Source organism: Anguilla anguilla, chromosome 6 (genome assembly GCF_013347855.1).
Source record: "Anguilla anguilla isolate fAngAng1 chromosome 6, fAngAng1.pri, whole genome shotgun sequence".
NCBI lineage: Eukaryota > Metazoa > Chordata > Actinopteri > Anguilliformes > Anguillidae > Anguilla > Anguilla anguilla.
In genome coordinates, this window is record NC_049206.1 from 7,868,870 (window position 1) to 7,888,217 (window position 19,348).

A 19,348-nucleotide genomic window follows, 5' to 3' on the forward strand; every position below is an offset into this window, starting at 1 on the left:
CCATCCATTATCTAACCTGCTTATCCTGGTCAGGTTTGGGGGGGGGGCGGGGAGGGGGGCTGCTGGAGCCTATCCCAGCATGCATTGGGCAAGAGGTAGGAATACACCCTGTATAGTCTGTCAGTCCATCACAGGGCACACACACACACGCTCATTTAGAATCTCCAGTTAACCTAACCTGCATGTCTTTTCCACTGTGGGGAGGAAACTGGAGTACACAGGGGAGAACACAGAAAGGCCCCCAGCCAGGATTCGAACCAGAGACTTTCTCGCTGTCAGGCAACAGTGCCACCCACTGCATTGTGCTGCACCAACCCATCAGAAGGTTTCACATCCTTCACATTGGCGCATTCGAAACTCGACCCATCTGACTAACGGTGATTTCACAAAGAGGATTGTGGGTTAGCGAGCGACGCTTCATAGCGTTTGTTGGCCTTTTTCGTGAAGCTGTTTCTCTCAGTTCCAGTTCAGTCAGCCCCTCGGTCGCAGACGGGTTTGTTTTTTTATCATGCCATCTACAAACAATGACACAATGGCAAAGCATGACATCGCTTTCTTACCAAGCCCACGGCAACGCAACACCACTGCAACCACTGAGAAAACCAAAGGTCATCAGAATGGGACAAGTCCCGTTACACAATACAGTGAAGACCTCACACTTCGCCCTTTTCATTCTCGGCCACTGTCTGAGATCATCTCCGTGATTCTGACAAAGTAACAACTTTAGCAAGTTCCATCCACTCCTGATAAACAATCCCCTCCTTCAACCATCAAATCCATCACGGCGCTCACCAACACCAAACAATTTAAACATGCAATAATAATAATAATAATAATAATAATAATAATAATAATAATGCCAAAGCAATATTACGCTCTGCTGTGAAGGGCAGACGTACTTTAGCTCTGATCATTTTGACTTGGCCACGAAAGAGGAGCTCGGGATCTGCAGCCATGTTAGGAATGTAACCACCGTCTGTGTGTGTTTCTCTCTCTTTTTTTTCTGAATCACTTCTGTTTATTGTACGTGCTCGCCTCTGCAGAGGAGCGCCGCAGATGTTTCTGAAGAGAGCCGCTGGTGTGCTTCAGCGGTGCGGCCTCACTCATAACAGAATGCATTCATCACAGAGACGGCCTGAACAGCCACACAGCTGCCGTTGTATGCGCCTTTCCCTCCTTGCCAAAAAAGAAAGGATCATCCAGAAGCTGAACTGAACCCGCTGCAGTTAAAATTCGAAAATGTTCAGGCCGCCCAATCCTCGTTTGTTTTTGTTTTTTTATTCCATTTGGTTTCAAAGAAAGTGTGCGTGTTTGAGGCACCAAATAGTGGGACAGTAATTTGAAGTGTGATGAGGATTCAAGGCTGCCAATATTGTCCTCCTGAGACACACAATCTACGACACAGCGCAGTTTTGTCAAGTAAGGAGCAGATGTCACCCGCTAGCACTGGGGACAATTTCAGGCTGCGTTACATAACGAACAAAGCAAGCGCGGGAGATGACGCTAACGTCAAATTGGTGGCTGGCGCTAAAATGAGCCCTTCAAGTGGAACACGCCGTTCTGTAGATCTGGGTGCAAGGCGTAAAATAAGATTGTACAATCAGAGGAAGTTAAAGACAGAATTGCGCACAGAAATATCGGCAATCAAATGACACTCACTTGAAAGTGGAGCCTGGTTTACCACTGCACGGCTGATGCTAGCTTACCAAAGAACACTACGCCTGAAAGGAAAGTACAGCGTGTATCTTATGACAGACTCAAACTAGGCTGTTTAGATGCATGTGTACCCGCCATTACGTGTTATTACGTAATTTATTTTATTTTACCAGGAAAGGCAGCGTTAAAAAAAATGGTCACATTGAAGTTTTGACAATATGTGAAAATACAAACAGCACACAATACTTGAATATAATTTATGATAGAAAGGGTAACATGAGCCTTCCTCCTCATGCCCTGAAAATCCTGTCCTTTTCTTCTGCAGGTGCTGTGTTGTTCAGAACGCAGCACAGCCCCAGGTACTGCAGCTAATGCTCTTTAAACATTTCAGTGAGGGCATGATCTCTGTTTGCACGCAATGGAGATAAACAAAGTCAACAGCGTTAGCTGACAGGCGGGCCCAGCCCCACTGCCTGACACAATATGCGTCTGCTCAGCACTGGCACGATAAGAGCTAGACTCTAGCGGTGTCTCGGTATATGAGTTCCCCCAGAATTGTTTAAGTTTGGCTCGAAGCACAGTAAGCAACAAAAGACATTCAAAAGAATGACAAAACAAAAAAATGCAACACATAGAAAATATAAAAATTAGCTGACATAAACACTATGGCTATGCCATAAATCCAACATACTTGTGTACGTAAGTGGATACTTCGGCAGAGATAACTTGAATAATATGGATAACTGATCTAAATACACTATACTTTTTGGACCAAAAGTATCTGGGTACCCCTTGGTCTGGGGCTGTTTTTCATGGTTTCATGTGCCTTTCTTAGTTCCAGTGAAGGCACATCTTGAATGCAATCACATCCTAGGCGATTCTGTGCTTCCCCAAAAGTCTGGGGAAGGCCCTGTGCTGTTTCAGCTTGACAATGTTCCGGAGCACTCAGTGAGGTCCACATAGAAATGATTTTGTTGAGAACGGTGTGCAAGAACGTGACTGGCCTGCACAAAGTCCTGACCTCAACCCCATCCAACACCTTTTGGATCAGTTGGATCCCCAACCAACTCCATTGGGAAGCCAACTGCGAGCCAGGCCAAATCGCCCAATCACTGTCCAGCCAACTCCATATTAATGTCCATAATTTTGGATGAGACGTTGGATGTCGGGTGTCCACATACTCTTCGACATGTAGCGTATTTATTTTCATTTACATGCACATGAAAAGTAGAGAAAATGTTTCAGCTGTTACAAGCGCAAGCAAGTTGGTGACTCTTAAAGAACATGTTTATAAATGCTTAGCACAGTATGACTCTTCCTCCAGGTCCAACTAAAAATAACCCTGAAGGCCCTGTTCTTTGTATAAAGAAAATACAGGTTTCACAATACAATATACCCATACACAACGGTACAGCATGCACTCTTTGGTGCTTAAAAAAAAACATTAGGCTTACAAACAGCACTTGACAAGCCTCTTTCATACAGAAATTGAATTGTAAAAATAGGTGCAACTGATGGTTTTTTGTTTATTTGTTTCATTTATACTGCCAGTGCAAACCCATCGCTTACTAACTGAATATTGACATTGGAAGAGGGTTCAACAGCACACTACCATACCATGGGATTGCGGCTAACAAACAATTCATCCTGTTACAAATCATGACCAGAGGTGGGTAACCCGGCTTCAAAGAGTAAAAAGACTGACCATGTATTTGCTCCACCACCATGCACTAAACCAGCTGATTCTAATTAGCATAACTCTTCAGCATGATAGGAGACCTAATTATTGTAATCAGCAAATAATTTTTGTGACCATGTTAAGTTGTATTACTGCCTCGGCCAGCTACTTCAAATTATTATAATTATTTCTATAATTAGCTGACAGGTTACTTCAGAAGTATGTGCTAATGATTTTTGTGACTTAGCTCATAGGTTACTCCGAAAGTAAATTCCAATGATTTTTGTGACTTAGCTCATAGATTACTCTGAAAGTAAATTCCAATGATTTTTGTTACATAGCTGACAGGTTACTCCGTAAGTAAATGCCAGGGATTCTTGTTACACAGCTGACAGTTTCCTCCAGAAGTAAACACCAATGATTTTTGTTGCATAGCTGACAGATTACTCCAAAAGACAAAGGCAATGAGTTTTGCACATTAGCCTGCAGGCCGCTCCAAAAGCAAGCTGCAGTGGTTTGTGGGAATTAGCTGACGAAGTGTGCCTTCCTTTGAGTTTTGAAGGAGGGCACTAATTTCACCCTCATTGTCCGTGTGGATGTGTCAGAAGGAACCAGCTGAAACATTATGTAACAATCAGCATTGTTCGAATGCCGCTTTCCTTCTATTGTTGATCATGCTTCCGTACATCAGATGCATTTTCAATGCGTGTGCACTGCACAGGCCTGTAATTACAAGTGTCTTCAGTCTACTGGTCCAAAAAGAACAAAAAAAAACAAACAGAGTACACAGAGAGTAGAATAAATAACAGAAGAAACACAAGAGCGCAATTCCCAGAGTGCAATGAGACTCGGGCTCCCGGGACTTCCTGTTGAGATTGAAGTTAATTTTCCCATCAGTTTCCGGTTGAGTCAATTCCGGAGAATGAACATCACCATTATGGCCTATCAGGACCTTTTTTTTTCAGTTAACGGGCTTAAGTTTTCTGCTCTCTGCCTGAATTGAAATGGAAAGAACTCGACCAATTGGGCCCGCGCAAGAAACAATCATTGCACTTACTCAGCAATACAAGCAACCTTTTTCAGTATTTCACAGCGAAGAGGATTATTGGGGCTTCAAGCACACCCCCTCCTCTCAACTCACCCCCCGCCCCCCTCCCCCCCCCCCCCCCCCCCCCCCCCCCCCCCCCCCCCCCCCCCCCCCTCCAGCACACACCACTCCCTGCCACAGTGAGCTACTGCCTTCAGCTCAGGGAGTCTCTGGTGCATTTTTATATTTACGGTGTTTTCTGGAGCTCGTCCAGTTCCCCCCCCCCCCCCCCCCCCCCCCCCCCCCCTCGACTTTTATTTGTAGCCCTGCGCAATTCAGCTTCGCTCCCCCCAGCTCGCAGTGCTCTGGACCTTTTACTTCAGCTCGCACAGCGATAAATAAAGCCCCATATAAGAAGACAGAAGGCCTGACGTCGGAGGGGAATTATCTTGTCACAATACAGAACGTCTGTGGTTTTGGCGGTCCGCGCGGAGAAGAGCTTGCGCGCAGAGGTCTTTTTTTGCGAGGAGTTTTGCTGCAGTTTTGCTGAAGGCTCTCGTCGCATGATTTGTTTTTGGAGACAAGTCGTAACGCACTTGGAGAACGCAGATCTGAGCAGTTTCGTCCGGCGGCATAGCTCTTAGAAGCCGTGCTCTGACGCACAGTTCGGCAGTGATCTCTGTGCACACTTCCTGGTTTTGAACGTACTGTCAGAAATGTTCCCGCTGAATAACCTCTGATAGTAATATTCTATGGTAAGATAGAATATTACTTTCTCCTTTTTAACAAACACAGTTTGAACAATAAGGAAGCTTGCGAACAAGTAGGACTTGCATGCATTGAACTGTGAGCCAAGGCAAAGTTAAAAGCAAACAGTGACTTAATCCTGGCCTAGAGTCTAGAATAATGATATCAGCTTGCGTGTGTGTTTCTCTCTGGTCAGTCTCCCCGATCAATTAAGTTATCTCCAAAACTTCAAGGCCCATTAGCCAGCCCTGGCAGAACACAGATACTGTTTCCTAAACAGAGGGAAATGAATTCTCCCCGGGGGGTGGGGAGGGGGGATTAATGGTTGCTGTCCAGTAGTTGTGACGATTGGGGTGGTGGCAAAGGGGGGGTGGGGGTTGTGGTCTATCCCATGAGCGAGGCTGAACGAGAAGCCACAGGTGTTTCCCCGGCAACTAGCAGGGGTGGGTAGGAATTGTAACAGCCCGCAGATGGCTGCTTCGGTGTGTTGACCAAAACAAATTCCTCGTATGTGTAAACGTACTTGGCAATAAAATACGATTCTGATTCTGATTCTGAAGGTGACCAAACTGTGGACCCTGGCACTCACAGAAGTGAACCCAGGCACTCACAGACACTAGAGTGGACCCAAACATAGGGCTCATAACCATCACTTATATTATCTGTCCTCAACTCCTCTCTCGTTTCCTGACCCAAGGTCAGTCTGTTTTATGGACATTCCAACCCGTTAAATGCTCCTTGGAGCTGCAAGGAGCGAGGATCTAGGAGGCTCCCAAAGGATACACGAGTGCATCCATTGCAGAAGTATTATTTTGGAATGTGTGATGTATAAATGATCGACCTGTGGATCCATTACATTACATTACATTACAGGCATTTAGCAGACGCTCTTATCCAGAGCGACTTACAGAACTTTTACAAAGCATTTTTTACATTGTATCCATTTATACAGCTGGATATATGCTGAAGCAATGCAGATTAAGTACCTTGCTCAAGGGTACAACGGCAGTGTCCTTACCCGGGAATCGAACCTCCGACCTTTCGGTTACAAGTCTAGTTCCTTACCCACTGTGCTACACTCCGTCCACCTCTTCACATCTGCCATGTCTGTGACTGATGTGGCTTTAAACATCCCTGTATCCTTTCTTTGCATCTTTTCCTTGCGTCCTCTATTAGATGGGGCCTAGGAGCTAGGAAAGGACGCGAGATAAGGATGCAAGGAGTGAAAATAAAGAGATTGGAATGGGCCCATAGACACCCATAGGCACTAGAGCAGGTGAAAACATAGACACTCACAGACACCAGAGTGGGCCCCTAACATGGACACTCATAGATACGCAGCCTCTTGCTAAGACCTAATTGGAGCTCATTGGTGTCAGCCAGTACTTTGTGTCAAATTCGCTCGAACTGTATAAAGTTTTTCGGCATCAGGTTCCTTCAATGCTGTAGTCAAAAGACCTGACAGTGCCATTCATTGACATGAACAGTGTAGGATTCTGTTTTTGGTTTGCTTCTCTGCATTTTGGCCATTTCAGGAGAGAGAGGCTGTGACACTGTGACACAGTGACCCCTGTGGAGCCAAAAGGCCTCCACTCTGGCTTCTGCTATCCAAGACCTCATTATCACAATGACGTAAGAATAATGAAAAAAGAAAAAAACATGAGGGGAAAATTCAATTGTCTGATTAAACATCTCTCTCTCTTTTGCTCTCGCTCTCTCTCCCTCTCTCTGTCTCTCTCTCTCTCTGTCTCTCTCTCTCACTCCCTCTCTCTCCCTCTCTCTGTCTCTCTCTCTCTCCCTCTCTCTCTCTCTCTCTCTCTCTCTCTCTCTCGCACTCCGTTCTGAGACATGGACGTAGGCAAAGCAAAGACAAGACAAGCTTTGATTGGAAACCTCTTGTCCCATTAGTGCGGAAAATGAGTCAGAATCTCAACCAGTGCGCCCCAGCCTTTCTTTTCTTTGCGTCTTTTTGTGCTATTTCGAGGTTTCGCCTGCATCGTGTAGGCCCGGTCGTGACTTCCTGCGCGTTAGAAAGCGGAGCGAGGGGACAGCGGAGGCCGTGCAGACCAGAGATAGGCGTGAGCCTTCGCTCCTCATCCCATACGGCGCGTTTCCGCGATTGTTTTCGCTTCTCTGCGACTGGCGTTGGCTGCAGGGCTTTTTTTCCCCCCTCTACTCAACGCACCCGTCATGTCAACACACCCTTCAACTGACATGCTTCAAGCGTGCCTTTTACGTTTATCTGTTAACTCTGTCGTCAAAATATCGCTAAAGTAAAAAAAAAAAAAAGAATCAACTGGTAATAAGGAAGACTGGATTATAAATGGAAAGACAAAAAAATTCCTTAGTGTAAATTAGCGTACTGTATATTATCTTTGTTCATGGGGATGTTGAGAAAAAATACAAGGCAACCAGATTACCTACTGTGTAATCAGGGGAGAAAGACATTTCAATGGTTGTCTGTTGTTTCATCACAAAAGGGGGTTTTGCAAAAGGGAACTTATTTAGCCTCATTCTGGGCTGTAGTTGTCATGTTTAGGTGATTGTATTGTTTCTCACATATTGTTCTCCAGAATGCTTGGAACTCCCTGTTCTACTGTAGATTCTGAGGCTTATGCACATGGAAGTACGCTGCCCCCTGCTGCTGACGTGTTTAACTGCATTTGAACCATAGAAAAATCCCTCTCTCCCGCTCACATGACAGTTTACAGACTGTGTGCCGTTACGATTATGCAGCGTGTAAAAATGAAAAGTTTAAAAACATTTTGTATGAACTGGGAAGGTACGATTTGGGAAGGGCCCCAGGAAAATTATATTTCAACAGCTACTGAGAAAATTCCCCTGGTACAATTACAACTATTTTACAGTGGATTAAATATCCCTGATGTCAGATCTTAATAGACAGAAAACCAAAAATAATAACCCTTTTTGGTTTTCACATTCAGCCACATGTGGTCAGAAGCATATTTTTTCATTAGTCTGGAATTCAGAATTTATGCACATGTTCGGTTGTAATCTTTTTGAAAGTTGTCCATGGTAATTCCCTTGGGTAACCACCTCGTGAGAAGCAAAGCAGCCTTTCCGTTCGTTAGCATACATCTCCTGCAATGGGCTGACTCAAGACCCAGGAAACACCCGACATAGCTTTTTTTTCCCTTTCTCACTCTCTCTCTCTCTCTCTCTCTCCCTGCCACTTCTCCCACAAACAACTTGTGACTCCTTTTTCCCATTGTGACATCACAATGACTCAACAGACAGGCTCGGATAGCAAATAATTCTATTATTACTTGCCGCTATCTGGCGTATCTGGAATCCTATTATTTATTAAACTGAGCGAGTTCCGTTATTTAGGGAACTGGGCAAGTTGTTAAAGTTATCTTTAAATAGTAATCTGGCATTTCAAAGAGAAGGTCTGTCCCCTCTGTAGGGAAGATGTCATATATTTCATATGACTTTGCATTGGATCATGAGATTTTGGAGGCAGGGGGTCAGCTGGGTTTTATCTAAGAGTTTCTCCTTGGGTGACAACTTATTTAAGGGGGGATTGCCCCATCAATGATAGAGTCTCGGTAATGTCACCAGGAAAGAATTTCCTCATTACAGAGCATGTCCTCTTTCCAAAATCTAAGAGTCAGCTGATTGTTGTCATGGTAACCACTGGGGTAGACCACAGTCATAAACACACGCTCAGTAGTTCACGTGCTCAAATACACATGACAGCACATGACTGAAAAAATTCTCCAGCCGCACTCGATTACTGTAGTCCATGTGTTACTGTGGGTCGTCCTGTCTGTTTATTACGTTACAGTACAATCAATTTAAATTTATTATACACTTACTTACTGTTCTCTCACAATTCACTTTGGCTTCTGGGTCCTGGTTTTAAGAATACTACTCAATCACATTCAGAAGTTTTTACATTCTGACGTTATGACCTCTCTCTGCATGCAAACTTGGTGAAGGGTTGACTCGTGATTCCAAGACACTGCTGCAAATTTCAGTTTATGCTCCCATCTAAAACCAGAGTTTGATCTCAGGTTTTCTTTTAGCTGTTTTGTGGTTTTTACCGTGTTGTGTATTTCCGTAGTAACTTCCAAACAAACCCTCTATTGTGTCTGTTTGGATTATGAATTTTTAATGATATAAGTATTTCTGATCTGAAAAGAGTCAGATTCATTCAAAACTTCATAAACCTTCAGCTCCCAAAAGATAATTTCCCTAAAGGTCACTTAAAGTGCATAGTCAATTCAATAGTATTTAAAAGCATTTCCTGCTTAATATTTGTATAAACCTATGCTAGGCCCTAGTGTGAATGAATAGGGTTTGTGGGTTGCTAGTTTGGCTGCAGGAGCAATAACTCTATTTTGAATGAATCTGATTTAGAATCTGAATCTGAATCTTTAACCATGTTCAACTCAGAGGATACACATAGCACTTGTAAAGGAGTTGTAATTTTATCCTTCTATTTAATTACTGCAAGTATAGTAAAAAATTCCCTTATGATTAGGCGGTTATTCTTTGGTATTTTTTATATTATAATCCTCTGCGTAATGCCAGCTCCTTCATTGGATACGTAAAGTACCTGCCACAGTACACACAAGCCACACAGATCAGCAAATCAGCCTGGCTACAGCGTTGTTTTCAAAACCTTGAAAGAGAACGTTGTCCGCGAAGGTGGTTTATTGGGTGCTTGCTTTTGCGATGGAGCTGAAGGTTAAATTTGGGGTTTTCTTGAGATGAGAAAAAAAAACCCATCAGTTTGTTTTTTGGCTTAAACATCCTGTCTGTGCTTACGCTAGATAGCACTGCGGCTCGTTAGCGTACAGTGAGAAGCTGAACGTTAACACCTTCGCCTGAGGCTCAATGGCAGAACTTTAGATACTTCCTTCCAGCCTGCATGGTTTGGAATTAACTTAACTTACCCACAAACGAAAGCGACGGTTATTGTCTGTTAGGCTGTTCTATACAGTGTAAAACCACACGCAGACTGAAAGTCTTCATTGGTATTTTATCAGGACAAAAAAAAAACTATTACTGTGTATGGATTTACATTTCCACCTAGTGGCCAAACTGAGTAAATGTTGTTGTTTTTTCCCCCTCCCCTGTATGATAAAATAAAGGTTGGCAAAATTCTGCAGAAAACCTCTAATGGGGTTGCGAATGGCTGTTCTAAACTGCTCTGGTGTGAGCATTTGTTTTGACGAGGAAAAAATGTTACAACACGACACATTTTACAGAAGGTTCTGCTCGAGTCCATGTGGAAAGGTCAGCTCAATGGCCATTATAATCACATTGACATTTGGTTCTAACTTGTACAAGCCACAGTTTTAGTTTAGTTCTAGATATATCATGGTACATAAACCACATTCAGAGTATACTTATTTCAGCTTGAATGGAAATAAATGTTAGCAGATTGCATTTTTCTACTTATTTCAGAACATCACCTATCGGTGCCTTTGCGCGATTATTCCCACCACTGGTTTTATAGTTTCGAATCACAATATACTCCCTCCATTTCCCCAACAAACAATTTAGATTCACATTTAAAGCTTAAAAGAAATGGAGTGTTTTTAGGGCCCAAAGCTGTGGAACTATTTTCCAGAGCCCACTGGATCTCCAGGTTCAGCTGCCATCTTTAAAAAGCAGTGGATTGGCTAAAATGGCTTTTAATTTGGTATTTTTATGCCATTGTGTATGGTTTTTTTTTACCATATATTTTTTTACATTGTCCTTTTCAATTAATTATTTTATGTGAAACACTTTGTGGTGTAAATAGTTGTATGAGAAGTGCATGCAAAATTGAACTGACAGATGTGCTACTGCGCACAGCATAAGCTACTGCCAAAAATGACTGCAACGCAAACGTTGTTTTATACCTCTAGAGGGTGCTACAGGCAAATATAATCTATGAGAGCACGAAAATGAGTCTTATCTTTTTATTTCAATTTCTGCTTCAGGCCAGTAGATTTAGTCAACACACGGAAAATTCTCTTTTTCCACCTTATTTAAGAGTCGTAATAATATATATTTTTAATTATTATTATTTTACTTAATTGTAGGGAGGGGCGGCGTGGCATGTCATTGCATACTTAAAACTACCAGCTCTCAGCACTTAACCGTTCCTCTGTTTCAATGTGTTCCTTCAGGCATAATGCAATTCACACATGGAGACTGAAACTAAAACTAAAACAGTGACCCTTTTTTTTTTTTTTTTCTGGCGACGGACGGACGGTGTTTTCGTTTTCGCCTGAAACGCACCCCTTGCGTGCGTCGTCTGAAACGCGATGCGACCGCGGAGAGGACGGCCGCCGACCCGCCTGCCCGGAGACCCTCCGCGCGGTGGGAGGTCCCCGCTCTTCTGTTTAGAGTGCAGCTGCAGCGCAGATTGGTTCTGTTCCCCGCCCCCCCGAGAGACGAACCCGGGGTCGGCCTCGGCTTCCTCCGCGTAATGGCCGCCGGTTGGATTAGGTTTTGCGTAAACTGATCTCGGATCTGTTGTTGGAGGTGGTGCAGCCCGCCTGTGATTAACTGTTGCTTGGGGGGGGAGGGGGAGGAGGGGGGGCAGGGGGGAGGGGATGGGAGGGGGGGGGGGGGGGGGGGGGGGGGGAGAGAGGCAGGGACGTGCTGATCGGCCTGGTGTGAGAGAGAGAGAGAGAAAGAGGGAGGGAGGGAATGAAGAAAGAGAAAGAGGGAGGGAGGTAATGAGAAAGCACTGAAGTGGGGAGAGCTTTGGCACAGTCGGATATTCCAGACTGGCTCTTTTGGACTGTTAAATGAAATGCATGTATAGCAGCTCGGGTCATTAGCTCAGCCCCATAAAATGGTGAAACTACCCTCAATGTACTGGCCTTACTTCTTATTCAGAAAAGCATTCATTTTACTTTATGAAAATTAAGGTTGCTCTTTATTTAATCTCATCTATACCTCGTAAATCTGTAGCAGAAAATTTATTCACATACCTGACATTGACAAAAAAAGTATTTCATAGAATCCTATAAAGCGTAACTTAAACTGTTGAAAAAGATACCCTTGTGTCTTGAAAGGCATACGAAGCAGGATTTTTTTTTAACCTTGCTGTGGTCCTGTGCTTACAATCAAAGACATCTCCTCTTTGTCTCCCTTGCTCAGCTGAAGGCTTTCTTGCCTGTCTAGTTAAATATGCACTCTCGTCCTGTCTGGCCGTGCTGTCTCAAAAGCACACAACCTGGACATTGCCCTTCATCTTAACGTCTGAGTCAAGCTAGCTCACTGAAAGATCGTGATCATGATTCACTGCTCTTGTAAGAAAAGCTAACTAACAGCAACTGCGTTTGATTAATTTTGGTTATTGATAGCAATGATAAGGATTAAGTGAGCCAGAGAATGACACATTAAAAGGGTCAAAAGGGTTACAGAACAGAATCAGTCCATTTTTACAGCATGCGTCTTGTGAGACAAGCTTTTTTTTAAACCCATGAGCTGCAAAATGTTCAGTGTTAACTCTGCAGTGGTACATTTTATCCCTATTGTTGGCCATACACACTTTTCCAGAGCTACATTAATGCTGAATATTTTATTTCATGGCTTTAATGCAACACCAGACCAGAAGCTTGTACTTCAAGTAGGATAGTGCTTCTCTACCCTTGTACAAACAGTAACCACAAAATACATCAACGCAAGGTCATTCTGCCATTTAAAGTGATGCTCATGTGAATTTGCTCATGTGGAATTCTTAAATAAACACTCGGGGAAAACCGATTTCTTTCATTTCGAGATATAAACCATTTAAACAGCTGGATCACTGCTGAAGTAATTTGCAAACCTAATTTCGTTCCGCAGTAGCTTCCCGCAGAGAAACAAACTTAGAACTCGTTGGTCCCTTTTTCATAGACTTAGCTACCGCACTCCCTTAGGATCACTTACTAATGTCCCCGTATTTCTATACTGATTCAGGGCACAGCCTGTGACAATTGCCAGTCTCAACAGCCCAGTGCTTCATATCTATTCACCAAGTAGGAAATTGAACAATCAGTCATTTCTTTACACAAGAAACATTTAATTTCCTAGCTCAGCCATGTTTTTGGTCTTTTGTCAGCATAGATTTTAACTCTTAAAATGCCTGGCAGCATTGTGTATACGTGCACTTGGCATTCACAAACGTGCGCCGAAATGAAGAGAGGACGGTGTTTTGCGGTGTTTTGCGGTGCAGGCAGCCACGGGCGTGGCATAATTGACTGTGTCTGACCACAGACGTGACACATGAGAGAGAGAGAGAGAGAGAGAGAGAGAGAGAGAGAGAGAGGGTGGAGAACATGTCATGCTGATGTTGTGCTATATATTCTGAAGCTCGAGGGAAAAGATCTCAACTAAAGAGCGGTGTAGGTTTCACTCTCAGAAGACAAACTATCTCGCTGCATTATGTTCTTCATTAATCTTCACCGGCGATGACTTGAATGCTGAAGCGTCTGTCGTTCTCCTTGTCGGCTTGCTCGCTCATATACAGGGAGCAGCTTGGAGGCTCGCTGTGGCCGGCTCCTAATTGGCCAGCCCCGCAAGCTGAGAGATCTGGCGGCACTGAGGGAAATGGAGGACTTCAGAAGGTCTGGCTGTGTGCACAGTTGATCCCCAAAAATGTTTTCTTCGAGCCGTTTCAACCCTGTCGTGAGTCCAAGGAGACTGGGTGGCCCCCACGCATTAAAATGCAGGTGACACCACACCCCTTCCCATGATTCCCCAGCTCTGGCCAATCAGGACGGGACCTATTTTTTTGGCTGCAGGGTTGTGGAAGGACAGTCCACTAATCCCGACCTGCTCCAAAACACTCCGGAATCCTTACTGCATTGGTTTCAGTTATTGAACTATTTGAAGAGTAGGTTTTTTTTTTGAATGTTTCTTTTTTTTAAATTCTAAGTCAGTGTTCTAGAACTCCATTGTCTTGAGTTACCATTTGCGATTAGAGCATTAGAATAACTTTCTAATCACGTATTTGTAATCTTACACTTTAAAGGGTTAAGGCAGGCTTGGTGTTGCCTGACGGTTGTAAGGGGCCAGAAATCTTCATTCCTGGAGGTTAGCACAAAGCTCAGCCAACTGAGTGTAGGGAGCTTTTCCATCTCTGCACATTGAAGCTGTGAAATAAATTTTGAAATAAATGGAAGGACGGTAACCGACTATGACTGCCAGATATTCCATCCAGCTGCTGAAGGCCTCAGCCGAACTATAAACCTCACCCTCCACGTTTAAAATTAAAAGAAAACCAGGCAGAATAATAGCAGCAATGTCCCATACATGAACTGTGGAGTGCTGCACATCTGTGCGGCTAACTACCCCGTCAGTCTTTACCAGGCTTGCAGTCTTGCAGCTACCATTTATGATACACAGTAACTACTGCGCTGTGCACATATAATATCTAGTTAAAGTCAGACATGCAACATCCATATCAGATGTAATGTAATGTAGAATACATGTCAGGCCTAGATGGTCTTATTTCCACATGGCAACCTTCCAGAGTAGTCATATGGCTTTAGGTTTTAAGGCAGAGGGCATATATTCTCTATGGTTTGAATTGTCCAAAACAGTGCAATAGAAAACATATTTAAAAGAAGAAACGGAAAATTATCATTTGAACGCACGCTATATCACCAGCATTTACATCACAGAACTTGGATGGAATGAAAGAGTACGTGGACGGAGAGGACCGTCCAAAGTATGCCAGCCAGTAATATGAAAATAGTATCTTTCATGAGTTATTACAGAAAGCGCATGTGGCTGTTCACCCAGGGGAGGATAAAGAGAGGGATTCTGTGCTGTAGGAGTGGTCTGTGGCCACCCAGTTAGCCAGCAGCTGCTGTGTTCTAAAGAGGGTGGCCTTACTCTAAATAAAGCCAACTGCTGTGTCTGCAGCCATGATTCTCCTCTAACAGAGGTGGTGTTCTTGAGTTAGGTGTCCCAGAAAAGGATTATGAGGAGAGAGAGAGAGAGAGAGAGAGAGCGGGGGGCGGGGGGGGGGGGGGGGGGCGAAAGGGGAGAGCTCTCTGATTTGTAATTTTGAGTCCCTTGAAGTTAATCCCAACACAATCTCATCAAGTGTTCAGCCAAATATGGGCACGCACATACACATCTGTCTGTCATTCAAACACAATGCAAGGAGCGGCCATGTTCACTGCTACAGGGCTGTGCTGCTGCGCTGCCCTCTGAGATAATGAATGCATTGCAGTACCACTGACTACCATGTCATGTCACTGTTGGCAATATCATACTGCAGTATCCAAGGGCCACAATGTGTATACGTAGAGAGTCACGACCCATGAATTTAGATTTAAACTTACACCATCTGTATAGTGGCACCAGGTTAACATATGTTAAAGAAACCTGCCTGTATGTATATATAAAAGTGTAAACAATAGAATTTCTCCACAGCAATGGACATGCTTTTATAAACTCCCCATAGGAACATTCTAATAAACTGACATTATGGGATATGAGTGACTGACTAACCCAGTACCAAAAATAATAAACCCACTGTCTCATATTCAGATAGTATAGTGGGGACAACCTTTAATACGATACCCTAACTTGACCCCAGCTCTACTGGGGAAAATGGGGATAAGGGGTATCTGTCAAAATTGACAATTTAATAAAATCTATTTTAGGAAAATAAATCTCAGGAAGAAACATTTAGCATGAGAGACACAGTAACAGTAACACAAAAGGGGAATATGCACCATTGAGAAGTAAGGAGACACAAAGACTGCACAATTTTCCACAGTTCTATGCTAGTTTTAATAATTAGCTGCCATATCCTGAGTGTTGCTCTCATGTCTTAGTTTACGAAATAATACTTCACAAAATTGGAGGGCACTCTGATAGCTCTTGACTAATGGGTTTTCGATTCTGCACCGAGCCAATTGATTGTTGAGTCATGAAACACTGAAAACTCATTAAAAAAACTCATTTGATTTTCATTAACTGAAGGACTGTTATTCAATCAGCTACTCAAACATGACCTTATTCAAAATGACACTGCCTTGCAGTCAGTTTGGAAGTCAAATAAATACATAAAGAGCAAGCCCATAAACTATGTTTTATTATAAGCGAATTTGATGCTTAATAGCATCAATCCAAATTTGTTGCATAAATTTGATTTCTTACTTTCTCGGTCCGATGGAAATGTCATGAATGAGGAATCGAGTAGATTCTTGAAGCCATGGAAATCATACATAAAAATGAAAAATAAATCTACCTGTTTTGCGCCAGCTATTTTACCTGACAAATATTACCAATTTGGTTTTGTTTTTAGTTCCACACAAACATCGAATGTTTCTATAACCTCATTCAGAGAACTACGCAAACTAATCTATAACCCTCACCAGTGATTCCTGTCCCTATTTCTAACTCCTTATGCCTTACACAAGTTTTATAAGCAGAACAAGTAAGTGGTAGGCCTTCTTCAAAAGAATAATGCACTTCTCCAGAAAAGAAGGTAAGTCTTTGGTCCAAAACGGCGCCAGGACATTTAAAACTTTAAGCCTTCTCCACGGCTCGAGCCTTGAGCTGAAGTGCTCCGGAGGAGGAACTGATTGCAGTCAGCGCTGGCCTCCCTCCTCAGCACATTTCTTTAATCTTCTTAGCTTTCAGTTCTCCAAAGCCAGGAAATTAGCCCGGTTAAATTGCCGACGTACCGAGTCACTGAAGACTCATCTTTCGCGCGCTTAACTGATTTCATATCATCTGCATATTACACCGGACAGGGTTTGTTATTACAGCGTGCAGCCTCGTCTGCGCAGATTATCCAGAATGAAAAGAGCACAGGGGGAAGAACGCACCCTTGAGGAACCCCCTCCATTTAAAACCATTTCATCAGATTTTTTATTTATTTATTTTTTTTGGAAAAGTTCATATTTGATATACTGTGGTTAATTACACAGACATTCCATCGTTCTAAGCAACGGACTTGTAATCATTTCAATAGCAGGTGAAGCAGATTTGTGATTACATTAAAGTATGCTTTTTCTTAGTTTACTTGATTGAAAAGTACTACTGCACACTTTACTATGCATTGTCATAACAGTAATCATTTTTGCCAGATGGGAAACATTTCTGGAGTGATTATTTTCTGGGCTGACAGCATTTTAATCTTAGCACGTTGAGTTATAACTTAACGTGAGTTGTATTTCAAAGGACAAGTTTACCTACGGTATCATTACCAGAGATAGTATTTTCTTTAAACCTTGGGCCTAAATAATAAGTACATAAATAAAGGCAGATTTCTGAAAGCATGTGAAAGCCTGCTTCCTCTGATAGGGATTTCAGCTGAGGTATAACTGTTCATGTGAAAATAGATATGGAACAGACCTCCATCACAGCATGCTTATCACTACAGCTATGACTGCAACTGCAACCATGAAGCGATAGCTACGTGGTGCTATTGGTGCTAGCATTTCCTTTTCCCAAACATGAGATATTTACACACACTGTGACTTCAGAATTTTCCTGTCTCTGCTGCTAATGGATTGTGGGATGTATGATGTAACCGTTTGACTCTGGCTCATGCACTGACAGGCTGACTGGAGCGTGTGATTGATAGCGCCATGATGGCTATCTGATTAGCCCTTCTCACCTTCTTCCTTCCAAACTGAGCCCTGCACCCAACCACCCCCTCCCCCTCTCCTCCTGGCTCCTGGAGTACCCCCCTGTCAGCCCCCTGTCATTGTCATGGCTACATGGCAGTGGGGGGGGGGGGTGGGGCGTGTGTGTGGGGGTGGGGGGGTCCTGGGGTGGTGGGCGGGAGAAGGCTGCCTATTTCCAAACAAACAAAGAAGGTCTTCTGCATTTCAATGGAAAAGTTTAGATACAGAGGGGTATTGCCTGAGAAAGAGAAGGAGAGCGAGAGTCTTGAGTACAGTATTTCAAAGACAGAGATTCTGTGTGCACGTGCACGTGTGCGTGTGCACACAGGGGGGCATGTGCGCCTACGGTTTGTGGCGCATGTACTCAGTAGGGGGGGTTACACGGGCGCCTGTATGGTTTGGGGTGTGTGTACTGAACAAGAGAAGGTTACGTGTGCATTTTCCTGCTTTTTTAGAATGCATGCGTTACCATGTGCTCTTACAGAATGTGCGTATTCCAGAATGCGTGCGTGCATGCATGCTTGCACATTCCACAATAAGCGCACACTTGTGTGTGTGTGTATGTGCGTGTGTGTGTGCGTTTTCCTTGCTCCATCACCACCCCCCCTCCCCCCGCCCCGCCCCGCTCCGCTCCTCCGGGCCGGTGACGGACAGCGTTCCCGCCCGACTGAAAGGTGCTCCGTCGAGGTCCCGCATTCTTCCAGCGCTCAATGGAATGTTTACAGAGTGCTTTACAAGGCGGCCAATCCCTTCCCTCTCCCCCCCCCCCCCCCCCCCCCCATTCCTAAGCTCCTTGTGAGAATGTCTTATTATCCCCTTTGTGGAATGTTTTAGTGACTGCGGCCTGCAGCCTGTGGGATTACGGGGGGCCACACTTTGGAAAAGATCAGGGGGAAAAACAACAACACGGGAGCCCCCCTGACAGGGCAAACATGTCCTCTTCTCCAGGGGCTGGAAAAACCCGGCGGAGGGCAAACTGCCACACACACACACACACACACACATACACACACACGTATATACACACACATACACACACACACACACACACACACATACACACACACGTATATACACACACATACACACACACATACACACACACACACACACACACACACACACACACACACAAACACATACACACACACACACACACACACACACACACACAAACACACACACACGTGCAAATCCAAATTTCATTTCAAATTCAAATTCAAATTCAATGAAGTCCATTGGATAGACAAAGCATTATCAAAGACAAACAATGCAGTGCAATCAAAAGGTAATCCCTTTTTTCTATGTTTGAGGCTGGTCGTGTATTTGCATTCTGCATTGTGTGGCATTATTCTTTATTTGTTTTCTTTAGTGTAAATGTGGCCTTGAACCTAGCAACATATCTGACAAACTCTACTAATTTATTGTCAATTCTAAAAAATTAAAAAAAACTTAGCAGCATAGCAGATGTACCAGAATTGTAGAAAACACTCATTAGGGACAATCAAAAGGTACTCACATACAGGTGTTACATAAACCTTCAAAGCCTAAATAAAAATGATAATCATCTTGTGAGTCACTCTGGAGAAAAACATGTTTACAAAAGAGATGAGGTGATGAGTAATTATGAGG